A 24,371-nucleotide genomic window follows, 5' to 3' on the forward strand; every position below is an offset into this window, starting at 1 on the left:
ACCCATCACACACGGAGCCTCTCTCAACTTCAGTACTAAACCACTTGTATTCCAACACATTCTCAGACTGACTACCACTGTGGAAGGGCAACGCCTGCACCTGCAGTACCATGGACAGTGTATGGAAGAGGTCTTTCACTTCTGGTCATTTCATCACTGAATTTAAGCAACCAGCATAAACTTTAAGCAAACAAACAAACATCCTTTGACAGCACAAGAGATTCAGCAATCTTCTGTATTACACCCATAAGCTTCAATGTTTATATCAAGGAGTACCTTTAAGTTTAAAAACCTTCTTGCATTTCCACTGAAGCCACACATCAAGGCTATTAATATAGGCCCGTTACTGATACTTAGTTTCAAGCTCCAACATGGACAACTTTATATCCAGGAAGTTGAGGATTTTTACTTTTTTTTCCCTAGAGAATCATAGAATAATTCCAGTTGGAAAGGATCTCTAGGGTTCTCTAGTCAACCTCCTGCTCAAATCAAGGTCAACAAGATCAGTCTAGATTACTCAGGGCTTTATCCATTTGGGCATCAAAACATCCAAGGACAGATGCTGCAGAACCTCTTTCACCTGCCCCAATGATTGTCCCACTCCACGGTGAAACGCATTCTTCTTAAATGCGGCTATTTTCATGCATGCCTGCTGTTTCTTGCCTGCCTTCCACACACTGCTATAAAGAGCCTGGGTCGGTATTCTCAATAGCCTGCTCATAGATACTAGAAGATAACTATTAGTTCCCCCTGCTTCCCAAAGCCTTCTCTTCCGCAGGCTGAAGACCCATTTCCCTAACAACTGATAGAATTTTAGCAAACTCTTACTTCTCATATGCATCTGCTAGACTTAGTCTTCCATTACAATGTAAAGTTTTGATTCAGGGTGGCTTTCGATCTTCATCCCTGTACTTCCTCAGATACAACTGCAGGAGCTAAGACCTCATACTGAAACCTTTTCCAGTACAAGCTGAAATGAGTTGTACACTGCCTTTCTAGGCTCACTATAATCCCTCTCTAGGGCATACCTCAGCTTGAAAGAGAGAGCACTTCTTGTTCAGCCTGTAGCTCTGTTTCTAAACTAGAATTTGAGTTATGGAAGAACTTCTAAAAAAACCACACAATTGAATGACAGTTCTGCCGAGTAGAGCAGAAGTTTTACAGGCTTATATATATACACACATATTTGGATAGTTAGGAAGAAGTAAAGATGCCCAGAACTGAAGGGGGGAAAAAACCCCACCCCAAAACCCAAAAAAAACCCTCAAAGTACGTAGATCAGATATACACCAGGAAGGGGAGTAGGAGTACATTACTAGAGCTGCTGTCTAAACCATTAAGTTGTTATAAAAAAAGTGAAAGACATTAACAGAGAAGCCACAAGTACTCCAGCATCTGAAGTAGCTTTCTGGTAAGGTATAGTGCCCTGCTGACAATTACAAGCAAAAGTTCCTCTATCAGTTTTCCCAATCCTCCATCCAGTCCCACAAAGTTACTTATCAGGCTAATGGCAAGATATTTCAGGACAGTATCAGCTCTTCAGACACAGATACTCACTCTTTGGTGAAGCCAGTAACATCAAGAATTGTTAACTACTGGAAAATCCATGTCATGACTAGTCAGCCAATGAATCCCAGAGACAGGAGGAAAAGGAGTAAAGGAGAAAAGAAGAGATGTATCCAAAGATTTACTTCAGATCTCCTAGCAGTAATTGAGATGTGTGCCAGCCCTTTTTTCTCAAAAGGTGGGGGGTGGAGAACCTACAGATACTGGAAAAAGCAATGACGCTTCCTTAATGGAAAAAGTAATCTCTACAGACCTCCATATCTTGCCGGAAAACCCAAGTCCTTTCTTTTATTCCTAGCTAAAGGGGAGCAAATATATCAGAGAAAGGTCTGTACTCCTCATCCAGCCTCTTAAAAAAAAAAAAAAAACCACAAAAAACCCCCACCCAAACCTACAAATAAATTAAATCTTTGCACCTGCTTAAAAAAAAAATCTTCAGAATCCTTGAGAAGCTACCAAGAATCACACAGCAGGAGGAGGATTTGGTCAGTCTCTTCAATCTCGTCCGAAAACTTGGAAAACAGCAGTCACGCTCCCCAGATTAATTCTCAGCCATTCACACTCTTAATACCTTTACAGACACAAGAGAGCGAAAGAAAGCAAACTTGACTTTTGCAAAAAGTGACAATGCTTGCCTCTTACCAGAGAGGAGCAGCCAAGATGGTTTAAGCCACAGGCAAATGAACACGTAATAATTTGGAGATAGCATATTAGTTGAAAAACTAACTGAGGCCCCCAGCGTAAGAAAGACATGGACCTGTTGAAGCAGGTCCAGAGAAGGGCCAGCAAGATGATCAGGGGGCTGGAGCACCTGTCCTGTGAGGACAGGCTGACAGAGTTGGGATTTGCTCAGCCTGGAGAAGAGAAGGCTCCAGGGAGACCTTACAGCAGCCTTGCAGTACCTAAAGGGGGCCTACAGGAAAGATGGGGAGGACTCTTTATCAGGGACTGTAGCGATAGGACAAGTAGTAATGGCTTTAAACTCACAAGAGGGTAGATTTAGATGAGATATTTGGAAAAAATTCTTTACTGGGATGGTGGTGAGGCACTGGAACAGGTTGCCCAGAAAGGCTGTGGCTGTCCCATCCCTGGCAGTGTTCAAGGCCAGGTTGGATGGGGCTTGGAGCAACCTGGTCTAGTGGAAGGTGTCCCTGCCCATGGCAGGAGGGTTGGAACTAGATGATCTTTTAAGGTCGCTTCCAACCCAAACCATTCTATGATTCTATGAAAATGCAGTTATCAAATAAACCCAATGACCTATCAGTTCTATTGGCTGAAAAAAAAAAGAAAAGAAAAAAACCCCATTGATTCAGAGTTCAGTTTAAGTATCGGAAACGAGAATACTGTGCTTAGGACATTGCTTGCAATACATGAGAGCAGGATGCTGCTTCAAAAAGATTCACTGACATCAGAGTCAACAGAAAAAAGTACCATGTCACAGTCACACTCAATCACACTTTGGGACTATTGTTGGCTTCTAAAGAGAATACTTAGAATTTTACTTTGTGGGGAAAAAGAAAAAAAACAAAAAAACCACAACCAAAAAAACCCACCACCCCACAAATGTAGAACTGGAAAACAGGACAACAAAACCCCTAGATCTCTCCCCCATGCTCACTTTTTTCTGGATTGTACTTCAGAATCTTATACAGCCTGAAGACACTGCTGGGACAAGGAGGAGAAATACTAGGAATTGCAGAGTGAAACTCACTTCAGAAGTAGCCACTCCATTCCCAGCCTTTCTACTACTTCAGCATACCCTGTAGTCTTCTATAAAATACACCTTTCAGAAGGTGGAAGATTACACTTAATTCAGCATTCTTTAGCCAACAAGATTGTCATCATAACAAAAACCAGTACAAAGCAGAGGTCAGATCTACAAGCCTAAGTATTTTAGGCAACAACTACCAGAAATTATTGATTACGGTTGACTTTTATCAGACAGAAATAAGGATAAGAAATTCTAAAATCTACGCAAATGAAAATAAAGGTGGAAACTACAATCACAAGACTGTCCCAAGAGTAAAAGTTACATTACAAGCAACTAAACTCCATTCCTTTGGGGCAGGAATTAGGGAAGATCTTAGCTTATTCAAAAGTTGGTATTTATTATACATAAACACAGGAGTTCAAAGACTCCAGATAAGAATCTTGCATCACTGCCTTCAAGTGAAGGTTGCATCCCCCAATGGGATAAAAACTAGGAAGTTTTCAGGATTCACAAGTTAACAAAAACAAGGTATAACCACTTACATGTACTCAAGTCTAAAACTGGTCAAAATAAGTTTACAGCATTACTGTAGACATCCATTTTGTATTTGCAAAAAAACCTGAGTTTTATTTTGAAAAGCAAACCAGAGTTCAAACATTTAACCTAGAAGCACAGTAAAACCTCAGAGGATAGATCACTCCCTCCACATACCTGCTAGAAATCCAGAAGGGTAGTTGTTTTACACAATATTCACTCGCATCATAAATCCCCGTCCCCACATATCTGGTACACAAGCCACCATCTTCTGCTTCTACTTTTCAGGGAAATACATATTTGCTACTAAACAACAACACTGAGAAAGATCAAGACCTGCATTCAGGGAAGTACCTTTATCTCAATGGGGAACAGAACATTTAACTGCCTGAAGATAACCTATATACTGTAGTAAACACATTCTAGAGACAGTCGCATACAAAGCAATTGTCTTAAAAGAAAAGAAAAAAAAAGGAAAGGGAGAGCATTAAGAAGTATCCTGAGGAAATAGATTTCCAGGTCATTTTCTAAAAAGGCTGGGCAGAAAGGGAAAACTGATTTAGTATTCTAAAAAGAAACAATCTAGTAAAATACTCAAAAGCAGAGCATCAGCTTCCACAAACTTCAGTAGAACATGTAGTACTGGTTTTAGATAAACTCCTTCTACTGCTACCTCAACTATATAGAGCTGCATTAACTCAGGTAGGTGAAGTTAAGGAGTCATTTGGCATGTACAAAGCACTGATTTAAATCCCAAACAAATAATCTGTCAGACTATGACAAATATACAGTATAAAAAGCACAGAAATTCAAGCTGACTGCAAATGCACCTGCCCAGCATATCCTTTAAATGCTGTGACTTTTCAATACTAACAGAGGCAGTTCTGAGTTTTTACTGATCAAGAACAGCTGAATGCAGATCCTTTGGAGAAGCCTAAACCCATGTGAGACACAAACTAAGCAGAACCCATATGAAATTCAAATAACTGCCTTAAGAGAATGAAGTACTGTCCATTAGGTTTAAGTTTCTTTAAAAAACAGAAAAAAAAATTACAAAATTAAGAAAACATTAAGGAGGCCTCAGAAACATTTATGCTGATGTCAGCTCTGTTTGAGGGGCTGCTCTGTAATATCTGGGTTTATATTTATAAAAAAAAAAGAGCATGACACTGAGTCCATCTCCTTTCTTGTACTTCCATATACTAGGGTCTTTCCCAAGTCCATTATAAGTCTCAGAAAAAAATGGTACTGTCAAAAGATGCTACACTGCACCTCTATGGAAGCTACCTTCACCATGCTTTCAGAGTTGGCACACACTGAATACAGCAGAAACAGCAGCTGGTTGCTCCTCTCAAGCAGTAAGTGGCTCATTTATTAAGCACCAATGACTACAGCACTGCAAGTGCCAAAAGGAACCTGCCTCTCTCACCTAGTCCTACCAAATTAGATTGTTTGAAAACAAATTTTGCTTCACCTCTACTCAATAGTTTAATATATATATATGTGCAAAGAATTTAAAAAGACTTATGGTAACTGGTATTAATTATTAGCAGAGACAGAATATGCATTTTACTTCTAAGTGCCCATTTTCTGATTCTTCACTTTAATTATACTCTGTATAACTAAGCTCAAAAAAATAAAAGTGTTGCCACTGCAGGCTTCCTTATAAAGATGGCGGTATTGGTCTTCTCTTTTTGGTCACTGAACTTGAAAGCAGTTAGCTGGCTTCCCAGAAAAAGATACGGTTGTCTACAGAACCAATTTCAAGCAGATTCTGCCTGAGGGATGGTGTTTTCTTAACACCATCAGAGTCATATGGTCACAGAACACAGCTGGTTCTTACCAAGTTTCACTGTGCTATGTATTTATATAGTAGTAACCAGAGCAATAGTTCTCATACAAGGTATGACGCTGCCCCACCCCCAGGGAATCACAAGCCTCAAGGTTAAATCAGAATGAGACCATGAGCAAAAGAATTAAGACATTAATGGCTCTAAAAGGGCTCAATTAGAGCAGGAAGCCACTACACTGGTGAAAACATGGGAATGGACCTACCTTGAAGCATGCTTACAATTATAACTACTGTTCAAGACAAAAATGAAACTGTAATCCCGCCAGAAGATGACACTACCCATGTGCAGAAGACAGCTTGATGAGTATAAGAGCTGATATTTCCTTAAACTCCCCAGCTGTTCTTCCATATTTTCAACATACACTAACAGTTATGTAAAAGAAAACCAGTGATCATCCTCTAGTTTCAGACTTACCACCTGATGTTCTAGAACCAGTTTGCCACTAACTGTGAAACCACAACATTATGTTAAATATATGTTTTACTAAATGAAAGGATTAGCAAAGAAGCTTTCAAAGATGGAAAGAAGCTATAACTTCTCAAATGTGGTTCCTCAGTTATAACTTCCTTGACCCTTAACCTAGGATGAAGTTTCATAAAAAGGAAGCCTTACCTTCTCTAAGAAAAGGGATTCAATTTGCTAAACAGCCAACAGAGGCACATGCAAGCAGGCTCCTTCAGAGGTGCAGCAGTTGTATGATAAATGGCAGTAAGATTAAGTCACTAGACAAATTGGCTTAATGCTACTGGGCCTCTCTCATTCCAACCAGTGCTTTTAACATAACTCCAACAGTTTAGGGGCCCCTACAGTTCACACTGATTGGGGGACACGCATTCAAATTAATTATCAGTCAAGTTGACCTATAAACACTAATTTTGACCTAGCAAGTTTTGGCCTTTCATTTTATGCTAGTTTAGGAGTTCTCAGAGGACACTTTTCATGAATGACAAACCGAAGACTAATTCTAGACTTCATTCAATAAAAAAAAGGAAGAAGTCACATGTAAGCAGTAGGTATTCAAAGAGTGGGAACAGTTTCAATTTTTTTTGCAATGTCCAACAGCCCAAGGCAACTCCTACAGCTCATAGAGAAGTTTTAGGTCTTTAACTGACAGGCACAGCTATAGATGCATACACTTACCTTCATTCATTATACTTGGTGAGAAGGTAAAGAAAGAAAAGAAGGTAGCTGAACACTTTCTCCACATATCTAGTGATTACTGCTATGTACTTCTTTCCCCATCCCATTTTTCTAAATTTCTAAGCTGTATTGCAAAACAGAAACTATGAACAGTCAGCACATGCTTACCTATCTGGGACACTACCTTCATCAAAACTTCTATCACTTAAAAGTCCCTCAGGTAGGCAGTTCCAAAGCACATATAAATATAATTGAATTACTTCCTCCCTCCCATTCCTGCACTCAAATTCTCCTAAGTTTTTTTAGGATGGTAAGTTATTGTAACATGTAATAGGAGATGGGTTTAGAAGTAATAAAATTACTCCACCTGCAAGTACAGTATTTCACACTCTAGGTATCTTCACCCATGGATTTTGCAACTTAAAATTAACATACACCATTCAAAGAGGCTTCACATTAAATCCACATCGGTGACAGAAAACTATAAACCAAAACCCAATATGTAGCCTGCTTTCAAATCAATCTCATCTGTTGTATTCAGTGTTCCTGAAACAAATTGTCCAGCCTCTCACTTTTTCACTGCATTAAGCTGGGAAACTGGTAGCGAGTCTTCCTATGCAGTGGATTTTGTCCTACAATGAGTGAGACTGCTACTCTTTTAGTTACTACTTTTCTGTATCAAATCTCACATGGAAGAAACCATTTAAGAACACCCACACCGGGAAAAGTAAATGCCCCTTCTGTTAAGCAAGGAAAAGATTAGAGCTCAGTAGTCCGAAACATAAGATTAGGTTGCAGTCCACCACAAACAAGGCCTAAAAATGTGCCAAAGTAAAAGCAGAGATGAAACACTACTTGAAAACCATAGTACACTCTCACTTACTCCCATCATATTTTTTGGTCATTCCTACAAAGCTCCTATGATTCTGTTCAGAATTTGAAGAATTAGAAAAAGTTCAAAGTCAAGAAAGGGAAGTGCGCTATCATTTTTACAGTTTCTTTCTCTATCCACTTGATTTCTTTTGGGAAAAAAAAAAGAAAAAACCAAAACCAAACACAACCCCAAATTCCTAGTGCTAATAATTAATACTTGCAATCAAATAGAAGATACTGCAATGTTACCTTCCAGCAACCAAGAACTGCTAAGCTGTGACAAGTAGGAAAAAAAAAAAAGCCCAGAAGGATACGGTCCAAGGATCTGCGCTACAACAGGGGACCCTCTATCTCACAATCAAGACATGCAGAAGTACAGTTACATCATATCAGGTGCTGCAGTCAGTTGGAATCCACTTCATATTAGGCATCTATTCCTCTCAAGATAGCAGCAAGATAGAAGAAACTGATGCTGGGATCACCATATGTTAGAAAGCCACTCACAGACAGTTGAGATTTTCCCTTCTTCCCTTGCAAGAAAACAGAACCCGATCAAAAGCAGACAGCACTGCTCAGGGCACAAGGCTCAGCCAAGAGCTAAGCTCCCTCTCCACCAAGTTCAGTAGCATGTTTGCTTGATCTCTACATCCACCTTTATTTTTAACTCAGTGACTGAAAGATAAAAAGCCCCCATATGCTGACCCCAACCCACCTTTCCCCAGTTTGAAAACCAGCAACAGATGAAGTACCCAATAAAAATACACAAATGATTGATTAATCATTATGAAATTAACACTGACATACCCTGCTCCAGAATAAAAACACAGTACCTAGCTTTCAGGGTACACAGAAAGGGACAAGAAGGAGTGTCATTCTCTCAGCCTGTACTCTCCTGATGGTTTTAGATGCAGGCTTCCTCAAATTGTTAAAGCATGTGCTCAAGATAGTTTATGAATGCATTACTTTGTACATATGTGTTTAGAAAACACGTCTAAGCTCCATTTAAATGATAGACTCCTACAAGAAATACCTTGGAGTTGTCATGTTCCCAGAACAGCCAAAGGGAAGGAAAGAAAAAAAAAAACCCACCACAAAACCTACTTGATCTTAGTACTATGTGGAAATCACTAGTTTAAACACTAATTCCTTCCTTTAAGCTGGTGTAGCCAGCCTAATAACAGCTAGCCAGAAGTCAAGAATGTGTATGCTGAATGTTCACTGAATTAGTAGAATCTCTGATACAGTTTTGAAGTAAGAAAATGATGAGGATTCCGTTTTCAAGCTCACACAAGAAAAATGCCATCTGACAAAACCAAGCATATCATCGAAATTTCTGGTGCGACATAACAAAACCCAGTTTGATGAAAACACGCACCTAACTGATCCAATAGTATAATGCAAAAATGCATACATGCTTTTACTTACAGAGGTTATATTCATATTTCCTGCTAGATACTTATATTGCCCTCCCAATTTGCTTACAGGAAGAACCAGCAGGTCTGAGCAGCACCTCAATCCATGCCAAACCATTCGCTGCCATACTTCATTTTCTAAGTCTGATAAGTGTTTACATTTGTTAAAATGTTAACAAATGCTAACCAATCTCCTGAGAAGAATAAATTCCTGGACTATTCTCCAAGAACCAGAAGAGGGAGGCCCAGAGAGATGGGGCTTGTATTCATTCATAGAGCTCTGACTCCTCACGCTGTTTCCATCCCATAAAAACGAGGCAAAGCAGGTAGAAAGATACACACTGGAAAGCAAAGAAAGCACCAATATCTTTAAAGAGCTGAAACATTCAGGACATTAAAGCAAGGTAGGTTACACAGTCTTTCACACGTGCACTTACTCAAGTTATCTCAGCAATACTATACAACTGCAAGTGGGATAAAAGGAGGTTGGTACAACCCAAGACACCATTCACCATGTTAAAGTTTAAGAACCCTTGATCCTAGCGTCTTGCTGAGCAAGTAATTTCCTTCCAATCTGTGGTAAGGCTTATAGATCAGCCTCACCTTACCAGAACAATGAATTCTGTTCTCCAAGGCCTAAGATGCAATCTATGATCAGCCACTTAGAAGTTACCTGTGCTTACAAAACACTGCCTATTTGCAACAATCTCATTTATTCCAAAGAGGTAGGCAAAATTCTGAGAAATAGTTGCCAGAGTTAAGCCTTTAGGGCCCATACTTAAGATCTTGGTCAGAGTAGTTTCAAAACATTCCACTCACAAAGAATATCCTACCTTTCCTGAACAACAGCCAGGAAGGACAACATGTATCTGTTTATAATGAATATTTTTAATTAAAGAAGCCACACACTTGTGTATATTCTCTCACCAGCTTCTCTAACCCAAGCCTTTTATTTCGTGGGCACTGTATACCTGTTCTTAAACTTGCTGAAGAAAAGGTACTAAGGAATTAATAGAGCACTATTCCAGACAGGCACTCATCACCTTGTCTCTGCAAAGAGAAAGCTGTTAGGATCCTCCAAGACTCATCATTTTAAAAGCTAATAAAGAGAGACACCTGAAGAAACATGCAAGTTAAAAGTAGAGATCATTTTGTCATTGTATTCCCCCTTTCCAAAACAATCCTTTCTCCTAGAATGAACTTTGTTTGCAATTCAGCCAAGTTCAACTGCCAAGCATTTCTAAACACTTGCATGTGTTCGTCTTGTTTATGAAATGGAAACTCTATCACAGAATCCCAAAAGCTTGAAGTACAACACATCTGAATCCTAGACCATGCGTTAGTTCACTACGTTGTTAGAGAGATGCTAAGAAGCTAGAAGTATATTTGAGTATTTGTAGGCCATCTGAAACTAATTCACCCTCCCAAGCCAAACAGCTATTTTAATCTCTGCTCTTCATAAGCCTGTACTTCATTTTTTCTTTTTCTCTTTCCTTTTTTTTTTTTTTTTAAAGCAGGGAGAGAAAGGAGCTAGAAGGAATTTCATTCTCCTACATATTCCTCTTGCGGTATGGGTCTCTCTTCTGTTACTGCCAGTCATCACGTTCACAAGAATATGAAGTCAAAGTACAGGGATGCTCAAGTCGAGACATTTTAAAACTAAAACAAAATACACACAATTAAAACACAGCGAGTTAGAAATCTGTACAGGCTGAATAAACGTGGGATTGGCCAACATTAACTTCTAAAACTTTGGGGCAGGAGTAAGCTAACATCTGCAGGCCTGGAGTTTCCACAGCTTTAACTAGCTGATGGGTTTTGCTTACATTAACGTATGCTCTAGAGAGAGGTGCTTCTCCTATGAGCTACATACTTGATATTACCATACTGACACAAATATATAAGCCGTGGACAATTAAAGCCTTTCAGGTACGGTAACGAAGCATTTTAAGATAATTATCTAGCATATTTTCCCTCCCCTTTCACTGCACAGACGAAGGCACCGGCAGCTGACTTTCAGACTGGCAGGCAGAGCTGTACGACCGTCACTGGAAGTAGGATGAGAGCCCATACGCAGCCTCGTCATTCGCTTCTGCTAACGCACAAAATGGAAAGAGCTTCTCGTATTTTGCGAGTAGGAGATGGAAAGTTACGTACCGGTTATTTTACCGACAGACAAATCTCGGGAGGTTACACGGACCGTCCAAAATAACACCCCAAATCAGAGGCTGCCATTTACCATCTGTTTGCCTCTCTCTCTCAGGAAAAAAAAAAAAAGTGCAGATCACAAGAACAAATGGAGCCTGGCTCCGGGGAGGAGGAAGAAGAGGAGAGAGGAAATTTCCACGCAAATCCTAAGTGAATCACGCCGCGGTCCCCGCGCCCGGCCTCCCCCGTCAGAGACGAGCGGCTCCGGGGGCACCGGCCCCCCGCGCCCGGCCCGGCCCAACGGCTCCCCCGCGCCGCTCCGGGGCGGCTCGGAAGAAATCGCTAAAGCCTTCCCCCCCCCTCCCCGGGGCAGCGGCACGGAGGGAGCCCCCGTTCCCCGGCGCCCCCCGGGGAGGAGCCGCCCCCTCGCCCTCCCCACACGGCCCGGTGCCCTCCGCGCACGGCAGCGGCCCGCCGCGTCCGTCCGTCCGTCCGTCCCCCTCAGCCGCCGGGGCTGGCACCGGGGGGTGGGCTGAGGCCTGCGCCGTCCCAGCGAAGCCTCGGCGCTCTCGTAGTCAGAGCGGCCCGGCTCCCCCCCCCACCACCTCCTCCTCCTCGCCTCTCCCTCCCTCCTTCCTTCCCCGGCCCGGCCTTCAGCTCGCACTCACCCGCCTTCCTCCTCCCTGCCCGGCCCGCGGTGCGTGTGCGCGGCTCTCCCTCACGCTGCCCGGCGGCGGCCGGGTGGGTGGGTGGGTGTGCGGGGAAGGAGGCTGAGGGGAGAAGGAGGAGAAGGGTGGGGAGGGAAGGAGAGAGGCGGCGAGGAAAGCGAGGAGAAGCGGGGCGGAGTGGGGGGGGGGTGGCGGTGGTGGGTGGGAGAAGGGCAGAAAACCGCAGCGACGCTCTTGAGGCGGGACCTGCGGCGGCGGCGGCCGAGCCGGGCGCTTGGGCGGCTGCTCCGACGACCTTTAAGCGAGAGACGGGCGATCTCCGAGCTCGGGGCGCTCCGCTGCCAGCCCGGCCACCATCTTACATTAGGGAGACTTGCCCTGGACGCCGCCTCCCCTGCGCTTGCGCCGCCGACAGTGGGCGGGACCAAAGGCGGGCAAGGCCGGGGGGGGGGGGAGGATGGGGTGCGACGGTAACAACCGCGACGGCGCTGGGCACGGCGGGACTTGTAGGCTGTGGAGGTTGCTGGGCAGGGCGGGAGGAGGAGGAGGTTGCTGGGCAGTGCCGAGCCGGTGAGGAGGGGGCCGGTCCCCTTCCACCGCCTGGGTAAGGCCGGGGACCCCAACCCCTCTCCGCAGACTGGGCCGCCCCATCGCCCACCGCCCCATCGCCCACCGCCCCGGGGAGACGCCGGCCGTTCCAGCCACCTGTTGCCGGCCATTGAACCTGCTCCCACTAAATCCGGCGCGGCCCCGGGGTTTCTCACAGCCCCGTCCATCTCCCTCAGGCGCCGGGAGAGCGGGACTCTGCCCCGGCCACCCCCCGTCCACCCCCACCCCCCGACCCACCTCCCCCCTCACCCCGCCTTTTTCCCCTTTGTCCCTTCCCCCCCCCGCCCCATCCTCACAGGCGCCAACCGCGAGGACCTGGTGTGACAGGATTGCTTCTCTGACGAGGACATCTCTTTCTAAAGTCGCAAAATTTGGAGACCGCTTCCACGTCCCGTCCGCCCCCGGTTCTCGGGCCGCTGTCCCGCTGACCCCCCCAGGCCTAACTTCGGGGGGCCGAAGCCTCCCCCCCCCCCGCCCTGTTCCCCGGGCACAGCTGACCCATGCTGACCCTTCACTAAACAGATTTTTGTTATTACTACTACTACTACTACTACTAGGATTTTCCGGGACCGTCCCCCATTTGGAACAGAAGCCAAAGGCACAGAAAAAGGTATTTTTCTTGCTTTTCTCTCTTCGCTTAGAAAATCCAGGCAAATCCTGGTTTTATGCATAGGGGCTGTAAGTAATTTTGACAGAAGCAACTTCCTGCAGGTTCTTAAGGAGAGGATCTCTCCCCAGCCAAAAAGGCTTTTTTTCCCCCGTCTTTGTGTTGTCAGAAAGGCACACAAACCACATTGGTTCTGTCTCCCCTTTCTACCGCAGACACCCTGGGCCATGGGGCTGTGATGACTGAACCCGTAACTCTCCCCTCCTTTTTCCTGTAATCCCTGTGCCACTCGAGGGACCTCATCACCTCAGCTGACAGACAAAAAGAGCACTTTTACTCACCGCCTTTATAGCTCTCCAGTGGCAATCCTGCACCGGCATCCTGAGCTGTCCAAACAGGCAGCCTCATCCTGGGTGTTTAATTATCAGTTATCCCCCGGTGCACAAGCTGTTACTACTTTTGCCATAACAATACCCATCTGAGAATTTTACTTATTTCAGCAATTGATAGGAAAGAGAGGTGTTCATCACAGAATGCACTGGCATAACTATTTCTTTTAGTGGCATGATGTTTTTCTTCTTTACTTTTGTGTCTTAGGTTGAAGTGTTGTACTAGTACAGCCTCGTAAAATACGCCCGTTCCACTAACAGTAAAGTGCCTTGTGTTGGCATAGCTTATTCTCCTTCCTAAAACAAGTTAACATTACTTTGGATATATTAAATTATATATTGATACACGTATATCCACGACAGGAAAGCTCTATGAATTAACTTTACCACTTCTGACTGTAGGCAAGACTCAGGCCTGCATAAAAATAAATGCTGTTTTCAGTAGCAGTCCTGACATGTGAACACAAATGCAGTGCTCTTTTGAAAACTAAACATACAATGGAATATAAGCACCTATTTATGTGAGAAATTCCATGTTTTTCTCCATATGTATTCAACTGTAACACATACTTCGTATATGGAGCTACATATTAATCAAATTCAGGTGAATATATAGATAAAAAATAATATATTTCTCAAAAAGTTTATAGTTTTCACATTTTCATACCAACCTATATATAAACCGTTGGATTCCAGAAGTACCCATTATGTAAGTAACTTATATAAGTAATGTACTTGTTGACAGACCTAATACCTGGCAACGTTTCCTGTTGAATAAAAGCAAGTACTCTGACAGAAAGATTAAAAATAATATATCTAAAAACTGCAATTCTTGGTCAGACTTGAGGCTGTTTATTAAGGGAATCCTGTGATTTCTTTCAATCCAGTATTGAGGAGTCTTTCCCTTAGTGAGAGTCTGTTCATATCCCTTTGCTGAGACCTGCGTGAACACAAATTTCAGCAGCATCCATAATAACGTAGAAAAAAAATCTACATGGCTGAAGATTACTTTGACTGATGTTACCGAAGGCTACCCATAGACCTGCTTCCACCTCTGCTTTAATCTGGTAAGAATAATTCACTAGGCCATCATGTGGCCATTGTGAGACTCAAGATGTCCTTAAATTAATTATTTTCTTGCTTTTAAGTAATTGTAATTGTTTTCATTAGATTAGTCTTACACAGCCACATTTTGACACCTTATTTGTTTTTGGAAATGTTTGTTTTTCATTTGTTTTGAATAGGTCTGATAACTGAGGGGGACTGTTTCTAAGAAATCGTTTCCATATCTACAAGGAAAAGCTTTCAGAACATATTTTCTTGCATATAACCAATGTGTACTAGCTAGAGTAAAAATGTGTATCCATATGATTGATTTATTGTGGTTCAGCCCCCATTTCCCTGTGATTCGTTGCATATGCACTGTTGTGTATTCATTCATACTGCGTGCTGGAAAGGTGTTCTCCCGAGCAATGCTCCATGGTTGTTGCCTTATGGAACAAATAACAGGAACCTACCGGGATGCTGCAGTTTGGGGTGAAACCAAGCTATTTTCAGGACTCCTCCGGTGTTAAGTCACCACCATTTCAAATGGCTGCCAAGCTGTATGGAGGAGATTGACAGTGGAGTGTCCTGAGAAGGGATTAGAAAGAGGCACGATGGTGGTGTACCGGTACGGGCAGAAAAGGAGGAGTTGGAGGCTGAGTCATTCCCATGCCTGGTTGGGATGAAGAGTAATTATGCTGGGTCTTCAGGACGGTAAAGTTTGCAAAGCATCTATGTACGGACTGCAGTCTGAATATTCGGCAACAAAAAAACAATATAGCAGCACCGCTGCATGTGGACTTGTGTAACCGTTAGTGCCTCGGAGCTTGCCAGCAATCCACTTGGCTCGCTGCTCACTGGATTGGTGCTGGTCTACCAGAGTGTGCTGGAAATACCTATTACAGTGTGTTTCACTGTGCTGGTACTGAGAAAATACTTCCAGATTTGGAAAGGTCATGATCCTGAGTTGTGCTGGAAGCAGTGGCTGGACGTGTGTGCCTGTATTGCAGACTGAAAGTCAGGTTTCATAAATAGTTTAAAAAAAAAGATATTTTTTCAAGCTTCTGCAAAGCCTCATTGATTACTATGGAAAGTTCACAGATATTAATGCAGAATGATATACAATAGTTGATGACAGGTTTTTTAGAAATTCAGCCTTATTTACTGCAACAAAAATAGGAATTGCTCCCCGGATTGCAATGGATGTTAATGATTTGTCCATTCCTTTTGTCACTCTGGGAGATCCAGACGTCTTTCTGCTTCTCTGGCTAATGATGCCTTTTACTGGGCAAATGTGTTGGAGAAAGGAACTGTACGACTGTTCTGAGTAACTGTAGAATAACAATGAAGGGCTTTGTTGGGAAATTGAAGGGCAGGTGGAGGAGCCTTACACTCTGATCAATATTTGCTGCAAGTGGCAGATGTTCACCATGTCTTGTTTGAAATCTGTGAGGGAAGGAGGAGGTGTCTGTCCATGCTGCTCAGGGAAACAGGATGAGGGACTTGTCCTGCTCTTTCTTAAATGAGAGAATACAGTGGTGAAAAATGAATGTATTCTAGCCAAAGATATGAAGGAGATGCATCTTTGTTAATGTTTTTGTGTTATTAGGGGAAAATGAGAACTTTAGTGGGATGCTTCAGCCAATTTTTTCACGGTAATCTTCACTTACTCAGCATAACTCCGGCACGGCGCACCTTATCTGCTAAGTGCACCTATCTTTGCAAATGAAAGCAGAAATCACTCCTGTTTTCTGGAAAGGGTGCAGTGGGGACCTCCGGGAAGCTACCACTACCCTTGTTAACATCAGGGTGTACTTGAGGTAGCAGTATAATGTCCAACTATTCTTCAGAGGTCTGTTTCCTTCTGCACAATTTACGGCAAATCTTCCTGTATGTTGTTTTCCCTGTCCCGAACTCCTCTGAATCTAGACACTCGTGTGAAAGTTAACACAAGTTGTCACAAGCATCTTTCTAGCTCTTTTTTTGCCCTCTGGGTCCTGGGCTGAAATCGATTCACAGAATCCTTGGACTTCTCCTTCCTATCCTCCTTTTCTTTTTGAAACATTTTTTATGCATCAAGCAGCTTGCAAGGCTCATGTTCCTCATCATAATGGTGCCTCAGTTGCCAGAGACAAATTGCAAATATTTGTCATTTCTACACTGAACTCAGCACCAATGATAATAGGTTTCATTTTTTTTCTTGATTTTGGAATGTCATTCCCATCTGTTTTTCTAGCCTGGGCTTCCCTAGGAAATGGATGTTCCCAAGGAACCCAGTAGTGTGTAATAAAATAAGATGCCTCCCACTCTACATCTCCTTTCCATAGAAATCCTGTGCTGGTGTTGGAATGGGAAGGAGGGAAGAAGATGCTGGGCTAATGAGAGGTGAATAGTAACAGGATTCAAGTAAGCAGTTTTATGTGCACCTCTGTAGCAATGTTACCTTGAAGTGTGTTTCCAAGAGGTGAGAAAAAGTCTTACTGAAAAAGGCAATGGATAAATCAGAAAGATATGTAGCATTCCATAGAAGGGTACTGAAATATATTCAATTGCAGAAGCGAGAGAGAGACATCATGCAGATCAGCAACCGAGAAGGCTGCACTGCTTTGCTCTGTGCATAGTAAAATGGAACGCAGTCTTTGCCTAAAGATCTCTTAGAACACACACAGGTCAGCATCATGTGCACTGGAAGGGAACAGACTTTAGAACAATTGGCCTGCATCCATGAATTTTATATTGCTAAAGATTTGATTATAAGTGTCTTATAATCTCAGCATTTTGAAATGTTTAATTTTGGTAATTCCTCTCATAAAATGTGAAAGGAGCTAAAGAGTGCTGAACAAACTATGAGCCAAAGTATATTTGCTATTGCTTTTTTTCTGTATCCGCTGTTGCAATAAATATGCCTGCCCTGCAATCTATTCCCTTTAACTCATGCGGTGCTGCCATGTTATTTGAGTGGCAGGAAGAGTAGCAGCAAGCCCAGATGTGTAGTCAAGCAGCGCAAGGTGGGGACAGAAGATTGAGTTCTTGTTTGTGGAGCACCACAATGACCACACTAGGGAAGGTAGTGCCAAATGGATGGAAAGAGGCTCATGGTTCATACAGCTCACTTCCACCGCTGGTGATGGCATCCAGATACTACCTGGTTTAGAGATGCAGAGCTACAATATATACAGGACATGATAGGAGTATTTCCCTCTGCAGCATTTTCAAGCTGACCATCTATCTGGATTTCAAACAGCATTTTTGTAACCTCAGTCTTTGCATTTCAATTTAGCAGTTTAAAAAAAAGTATTAGCTCTACAACTCCCAATTTGAAGTGACATCATTTGACAGCTGTGGTAAATCACCTGGGTATGTTACAATACATGCATAAATCTTTCACAGCTCACCCTATCCTGAACAGTTAGAAGTCCTGGAGGTCCTGCTCACATCCCTTGTGCTCCTGTAGACCAGTGAGTGTTATTTTGCTTTAAAGTGGCACTGGTCCATTTCTCAGGAATGCATTTAGTTTGGCCAACACTCACAAATCCTAATATTTGAGGCAGTGTCATAGAGTTGGGGCTGGACATGCTACACAAACCCAGGAGACAGTATCAGGGGAGGAAAAGAGGTGCTGCTCTAAAAAAAGTGTGAATCTCAGGGGGAACACACACTGGAATTGCAAAGGAAGCCATCAGCATTCGGCGAGAGTGATAACATACCTAATCCAGATGATCTTGTAACAGAAAAGGGCACTCAGGGGCCAGACAGCAGATAAACCTTATCACATTATACAATGAGGGAAAATCATTCAAAATGGACAGAATCCTCTCATGAGCTTGATGCAGCTCATAGCTGAAGGCCGTGGGCTGGTGAGCCTGGGTTTCATTCATGCAAAAAGAAAGCCCAGCCACTTTAAAACAATCTTTGCGAATGCACTCAAGCCGACTCATCTAAAATATTTGAAGTAATATTCCTGTGTAGACAGGACTTCATTATGTTACTTGTTAATGTTTTCAGGGAGTCCTCACCTGCTCTTTAAAGCACAACATACATTATGAGAGAGAATGATTGCTCATTATTGTCGTATTCCTTAATTGCCTTCTGTATTAGTGTATTCAAAGGAATGTATTTTTTCTCTTCTGCCCTTCTCTGCCTGCATCCGACAGCACTCAGCATTTTCCACAGAGCTCAGAATTGCTCGCATTCTTATAAAAACGCCTCAGCCGTATGGGATTTGCTGAGAGGAAATAAAAAGTACACGACTTGAGAAAACGCAATACTTGATCCTGTGTATTGATTCTATGGCCGCCGTGTAAACAGGGACTGTTAGCTACAAGAATTTCCACCGACTTTATCGGCATTGGAGCTCCAGTTCTGCATAGGCCAGGTGTGACAGGAGCTCACCTGTCAAGAAAGTATGACGTTGCGTCAAAGGGCTGGGGTGAACTTTGATGCGTGTAAATGTATTGCACCAGCCAGGCTCCAGCTGCAATCTTGCAGTTTTCCAGGCAGATCTACTTCCTTTTGCCAAAGGAATGTGAGCTACCGCAGCTAATTTTATGCTATATAAATAATGCTGATAGAGAGACAAGCCTGAAATTAGGTAGGTTAGATAGGCAAAATAATAGATTAAATAGGAAAGTCAAAGCATTTGTTAATCAGAAATACGAGTATGTTCCTTAAGGAGCTGCAGGAACCTGACTGTAATGATGACAAATGAGAGATCCCAGAATAATAAGATCAGTCTTGCATATAGGCAGCACCGTAACTGAGACTCTGTATGACATAGATGCGCTTGTCGTACAGAGAAATTGGGCCCTTATATTCTGATAGAGAACATTTCCTCTTCTTAACAGCCTGGGCTTGACGTGCTGCCAGAGCGAAGGTTGTGCTGTGTGCCTTGTGCTGCTCTGCGCCCCTTCCCCTTCTGCTCCATCTTCCCTCCATCGCCCTGCAGCGTGACAGGGTCAGGCTGAGAGCCACCGAGGGCAGGGATCATATCCAGGGGGAGCGGAGCCTAGGCTGTATAGGTTAGCCAAGACACTTAAAGGATGGTAGATATTTTTCTATTTTAATGTATTTTTTTTATTCTTTCATAGGCATTTTAAAATTTTACTGTGTCTTCCCCTGCAACATTTTAAAATCATTGGCAAATTACTGCATGAATAGGAGAATTTCCTGCCAATAAGCCAGACATAGCATTAAAGCCCTGGGTAGACCTAGTTTATTTTACTCCTAATAATCTAGCACTTGTTTCTTTTTTTAAGGAGTGATAAATTGCCTCCGACTCTTAAATCGGTTATTTTAAACTGTAGCCAGTCAGCCTCTAACAGGAGACGTATTTTGATAAACCATGTAAATCATGTGCTGATTTTTACTTTAACTTACTTTCATTTTATTTTCTTCTCCTTACTCTCCTTGTATCAGTATCATACCTGGGAAACCAATATTGAATTTTTGCATGGAAAGCTTCAGAAAGGATGTGCCACCAGCACTTCCATTGATAGTGCATTGTGTCAAGCTTGCCTAAAGTGTTTATGATTTGTTTTATGCAAACTCACTGCATGCTGGGCCTTAAAATGTACTGCACAGTTGTTGGATTGACATGGGGAGAAGGAAGGTGTCCTGCTTTTGGCTGGGATAGAGTTAATTTTCTTCCTAGTAGCTGGTATAGTGCTGTGGTTTGGGTTCAGTCTGAGAAGAATGTTGATAGCACACTGATGTTTTCAGTTGTTGCTGAGTAGTGTTTAGACTAAGTCAAGGATTTTTCGGCTTCTCCTGCTCAGCCAGCAAGAAGGCTGCAGGGGCACAAGAATTTAGGAGGGGACACAGCCAGGACAGCTGACCCAAAGTGGCCAAAGGGGAATTCCATGCCATGTGGTGTCATGCCCAGTATATAAACTGGGGGGAATTGGCCTGAGGGGATCACTGCTTGGAACTAACTGGGCATCGGTCGGCAAGTGGTGAGCAATTGCATTGCGTGTCACTTGTTTTGTATAATGTAGTCCTTTTATTATTTTTATTGTCATTTTATTATTATTCTAATTATTAGTTTCTTCCTCTCTGTCCTATTAAACCATTTGTATCTCAACCCACAAGTTTTACTGTTTTCCCTCCAATTCTCTCCCCCATCCCGCCCGGTGGGTGGGTGGGGGTGAGTGAGTGGCTGCATGGTGCTGAGTTGCTGGCTGGGGTTAAACCACGACAGAAGGATATACTGTGTTTTTTTCTGTGGTTTTAGCCCATGCCCAGCAGTATTTCTCCTAACTAGTCAATAAAACGGTGTAACGTCTAAAAGCCACAACTTTCAAATCTTTTAGGTGTTTATATTTGCAGGGGATCCCATGAAACTAGTCCGATTTCCAAAACAGGTGAGCATTTGTAACTTCTCCTGAGGCCAATGAAAACTCCTCTTCTCTGAAAGACAATTCCATTCTGGAAGTTTCCCACACAGGATTTCCATGTTGCGTATTAGACCTACACTGTCGAAAACTCTGGATACAATATTATGATACAAAAAAAAGTTGGGCACCCACCAGATTCTACCAAATGTATCCAGAATCTTCCATGTTTAGTCTCTTGGGTGCATTATGTTGGAATAAATTTTGAAAAGACTTCACGGTAAAGCTGTGACTAAGCAGAATAGTAGGTAATGAAGAATCTCCTGAGAGAAGAGAGTAGGGAATGTACCATGGAGTAAGATGCACAGGGTGATGCCTAACAGTAGGTTCTGCCATAAGCATGCGGACAGCTTCGTTGTCCTTCAGAGACAACCCATTCATTCAGCCAACATGGTGGGCTACCACTTTCTTCACTCTCCAGTTCAGAAGCAGCAGCATAAGAGCGTTAAGATTAGGTGGGCAGCCAGCTACTTCCCATTTGGGTAAAAAGACTTTGCCACACTGAGGGATGAGAGGGAAGTGAGTTGCTGGTTGCTTGCTTCTTCAGTCCTCTTTGCAGATAGGAATCTAGACACTGGACTTTCTTCCTTCTGAGTAATATATACCTTTCCTCATTCTTCTGAGCAGTATGTACCTTGACTCATTGCAGGCCTACTTCAAAGGCACAGAAATCAGAGGGAGCACCCTCAGACCTTTTCTCACTAGAGTGAAGTCATACATTCTCACATCAGGACAGGTAAACAGTAAGTTGTCTCAGCTGAGATCTTAGTAAAGACAAGTGAGTTATTTTTTCATCTTCAAGATCTAGTTGAAATCCAAGCTTATCTCAATTTAGTAATGTAAGTGAAAATACCCCTGTGGATTTTATTTAAAAATAGTTAAATAGGTACAGTATCTATTTATTGAGGTACGACTATTTTCACGAAAAGAGCAGAAACAAAGTGCGTAGGTCTCAAAATGTGAAGTAAAACTACTGAAAGAATAACAATGGTTCTGTTGTACTCCTATACAAAGCAGAATGTGATGGCCTAATTGAGTTTTATTAGGCATTGCTTTCTAATTGTTGATGTGACTGAACAATCAAAACTGTAAAAGGCGCTTAGCTAATATTCTGAGCAGTGTACTGCCTTAAGAAAACTTTGCTATGATACAGCATTCACCTTTAATTAGTACCTTTCATCTCAGATAACTGAGGAATTAAGAGGATAAATAGAGCCACCTTAGGTTTTCATGGCTCATCTGCATCTTGTATAGACCTTTAAAGTTTAGTAGCATGTTAAGTCCTCCTTAAATTTGGATAAAACAGCTCTGCATTTCACGAAGCAACCAATTCATGAAAGAAGTCTCCAAAAAATTCAGAACACAGAAGTTCAAAAGGATGGTGGCTCTAAGCCCTCTTTTTAGGAAGTGCACCAGTGCTTAAGCTTTTGCACCTGTGAAATTCAAGCAGTTGTTTTAAATAAAAGCTCTAAAAGTAAGCCTTGGCAGCTCAGTGCACAGAAGGCTGACGACTGCTGTGGAGCAGATTGACAGAACAATTACCTGTGAGGTGTGCCCTGCTGGGAAAAGGCTGAGCTTGGGCAGTTTGTTCAAGTCGCAGCATGTGACAAAAGGTTATCAGAAAGGTGATTACTCCTGTTGTACCACAGCAGTCCCTGTGTCAATGGGCTCTAGCAATGACAGCCAGGCTTCTACTGAAGAACTTCTTACTATGACATGGCTGACTGCAGCCATGATTTGGATGAGAAGGATGCGGGCAGAGCAGCATCATGTGAGTAAGAACATATGCTGCCCTGGGTGATACTAGCTGTGTGTGTACTAACTGTCCCCTTATTTTTTTCCCCTTAATTTTAAATACCAACAATTAATACTATCCCCTTAACTTTCTCTGTGTTTGCACAGTATTTTGGGAGGAGGTAAATTGTTTATGAACAGGGAGTCCTAGCAACGCAGAAGGCTGTTAGCTCTGGAGGGAGACTAACTCCTCAAAAAGTCTTTTTTCTGGTGTTATGCATGAAAGTTGGTGTGAGGTAAGACTTGGAGTTGGATCATTATTTTATGAAGCCATGAAGAGAGAGAAAGACACAGAACTTTCACAAAAGAAATCAGTTTATTGAGAGCACTGGGACTATATGACTCACTAATTTATCTGAGTAGGCAAACAAACCAGAAAGTATTCAAAGAGTGGCTCTGATGAATAAAAATAAAAAACATGGGTTTTTTTCTTGCTGAGATCAGAAAAAAAATCCACCTGTACAATGCAGATTGCCTTAGTTTGGAATACCTGTAAAGAAAAAAAGGTTATAGCTGATCAGGTTGACAGAGCTGGTGGAAGTGGTGTCCCCTTTCACATATGGCTCAGGCTTTCAAGAACTCTCCGAAGTAGTAGACACTTAAGTTACACTTCTTTGTGATTTAGGCAGAAAGTGAATTAGTATTTGGGTCTTACGTTACTTGAGCAAGAGCTCTAGGCAGTTGAGGGCCTTGGATTGTGCTTCCCTCAATTCTTTTGGTTGATGCTGATACTTTTGTCCAAAAGACTTAATCATGGAGACAAACTGCAGGAGAAATATTCTTTACCTGGTCATCAGATTATTCTTTTAAATGGTGGGATTATCTCTAGCCCATTCCCTGGCAGGTTCAGTTCCATATCTGGTGAAAGTTTAATTATTTTTGCAAAATGAAGTGGCAGTAATGAGAGACTGAGAGCATACAATGCCAAAGTCCCCTCCAACTTTTATGGGAGGTAGGAGGTGTATGTTAAGCTTGGGGGACAGAACTTAGCAAGCCTCTCACAACCTGAACAAGTGATCTGAATTCTTCCAGTGAAAGAGAGGCACTAATCTTTCCTATAATGCTGTTTGGATCCTACCTTAAAATTGACACTAGAATTTCTGAGAAGTTCTGGGAAATCAGACTTTGTTTTATACTGACAGACGGTAAACGTGTTTCAATGTCAAACTAAGCCACCCAAAAGGCACAATCAAATCTTCATTAAAAATAAGGCCACCTCATTTTTAGGGGTTTCTCATAGCTTAGTGTCCTTGTGTAGTTATAGTCTAAATATACCTGCAAGCAAACCTTTCCCTCAGTGTCTCAGAATGAGTCAGTTCCTCAAGCTTCTCCTGGGCTGGACCTCACTGCAACTTCTTGTTTCTGCGGACAGACTGCGCATTAAATAAGACTGAGAGTGATGCATAAGAAAAACAAAATTATATTGTTAATAGGCAGATGCCTAGGAATGCAGCCGAGTGACACATTCTGAGTGTTATTTCCAAGCAAATATTGATTGTCGTTTGTAAAGAGATAGCACAAGATGTAAAGCTATCTTGAGATCATAGTCATAATTTACTGCTGTCTACTTAAAGAGAACTGGTATGACCCTTTATGCAGATACCAACCATAATGATGAATGTAGGTCTCGACCT

General features: G+C 42.6%; 1 protein-coding gene and 1 long non-coding RNA gene across 9 annotated transcripts in view; one reads left to right on the top strand and one right to left on the bottom strand.

Annotated features, from left to right (window-relative positions):
- The window catches only part of CNOT4 (CCR4-NOT transcription complex subunit 4), an 85,325-nt gene extending 73,015 nt beyond the window's left edge, over window positions 1-12,310 (bottom strand). For 5 of the 8 annotated variants that reach the window (XM_069773544.1, XM_069773542.1, XM_069773543.1 and 2 more), the window contains exon 1: window positions 11,906-12,310. The gene's annotated coding sequence lies outside the window, so the exon portion shown is untranslated. Of the gene's footprint in view, window positions 1-11,246; window positions 11,269-11,905 lie in introns of those variants that run through there. The other 3 variants (XM_069773547.1, XM_069773546.1, XM_069773541.1) reach the window with 2 other exon arrangements.
- Window positions 12,311-12,355: 45 nt separating this feature from the next.
- On the top strand, window positions 12,356-18,819 carry LOC138682509 (uncharacterized). The gene is made up of 4 exons (XR_011322613.1): window positions 12,356-12,424; window positions 12,813-13,124; window positions 14,398-14,577; window positions 14,755-18,819. It is a non-coding gene; the product is annotated as an uncharacterized lncRNA (long non-coding RNA).
- The last annotated feature ends 5,552 nt before the right edge of the window (window positions 18,820-24,371 follow it).

Source organism: Haliaeetus albicilla, chromosome 28 (genome assembly GCF_947461875.1).
Source record: "Haliaeetus albicilla chromosome 28, bHalAlb1.1, whole genome shotgun sequence".
NCBI classification, from domain to species: Eukaryota; Metazoa; Chordata; class Aves; order Accipitriformes; family Accipitridae; genus Haliaeetus; species Haliaeetus albicilla.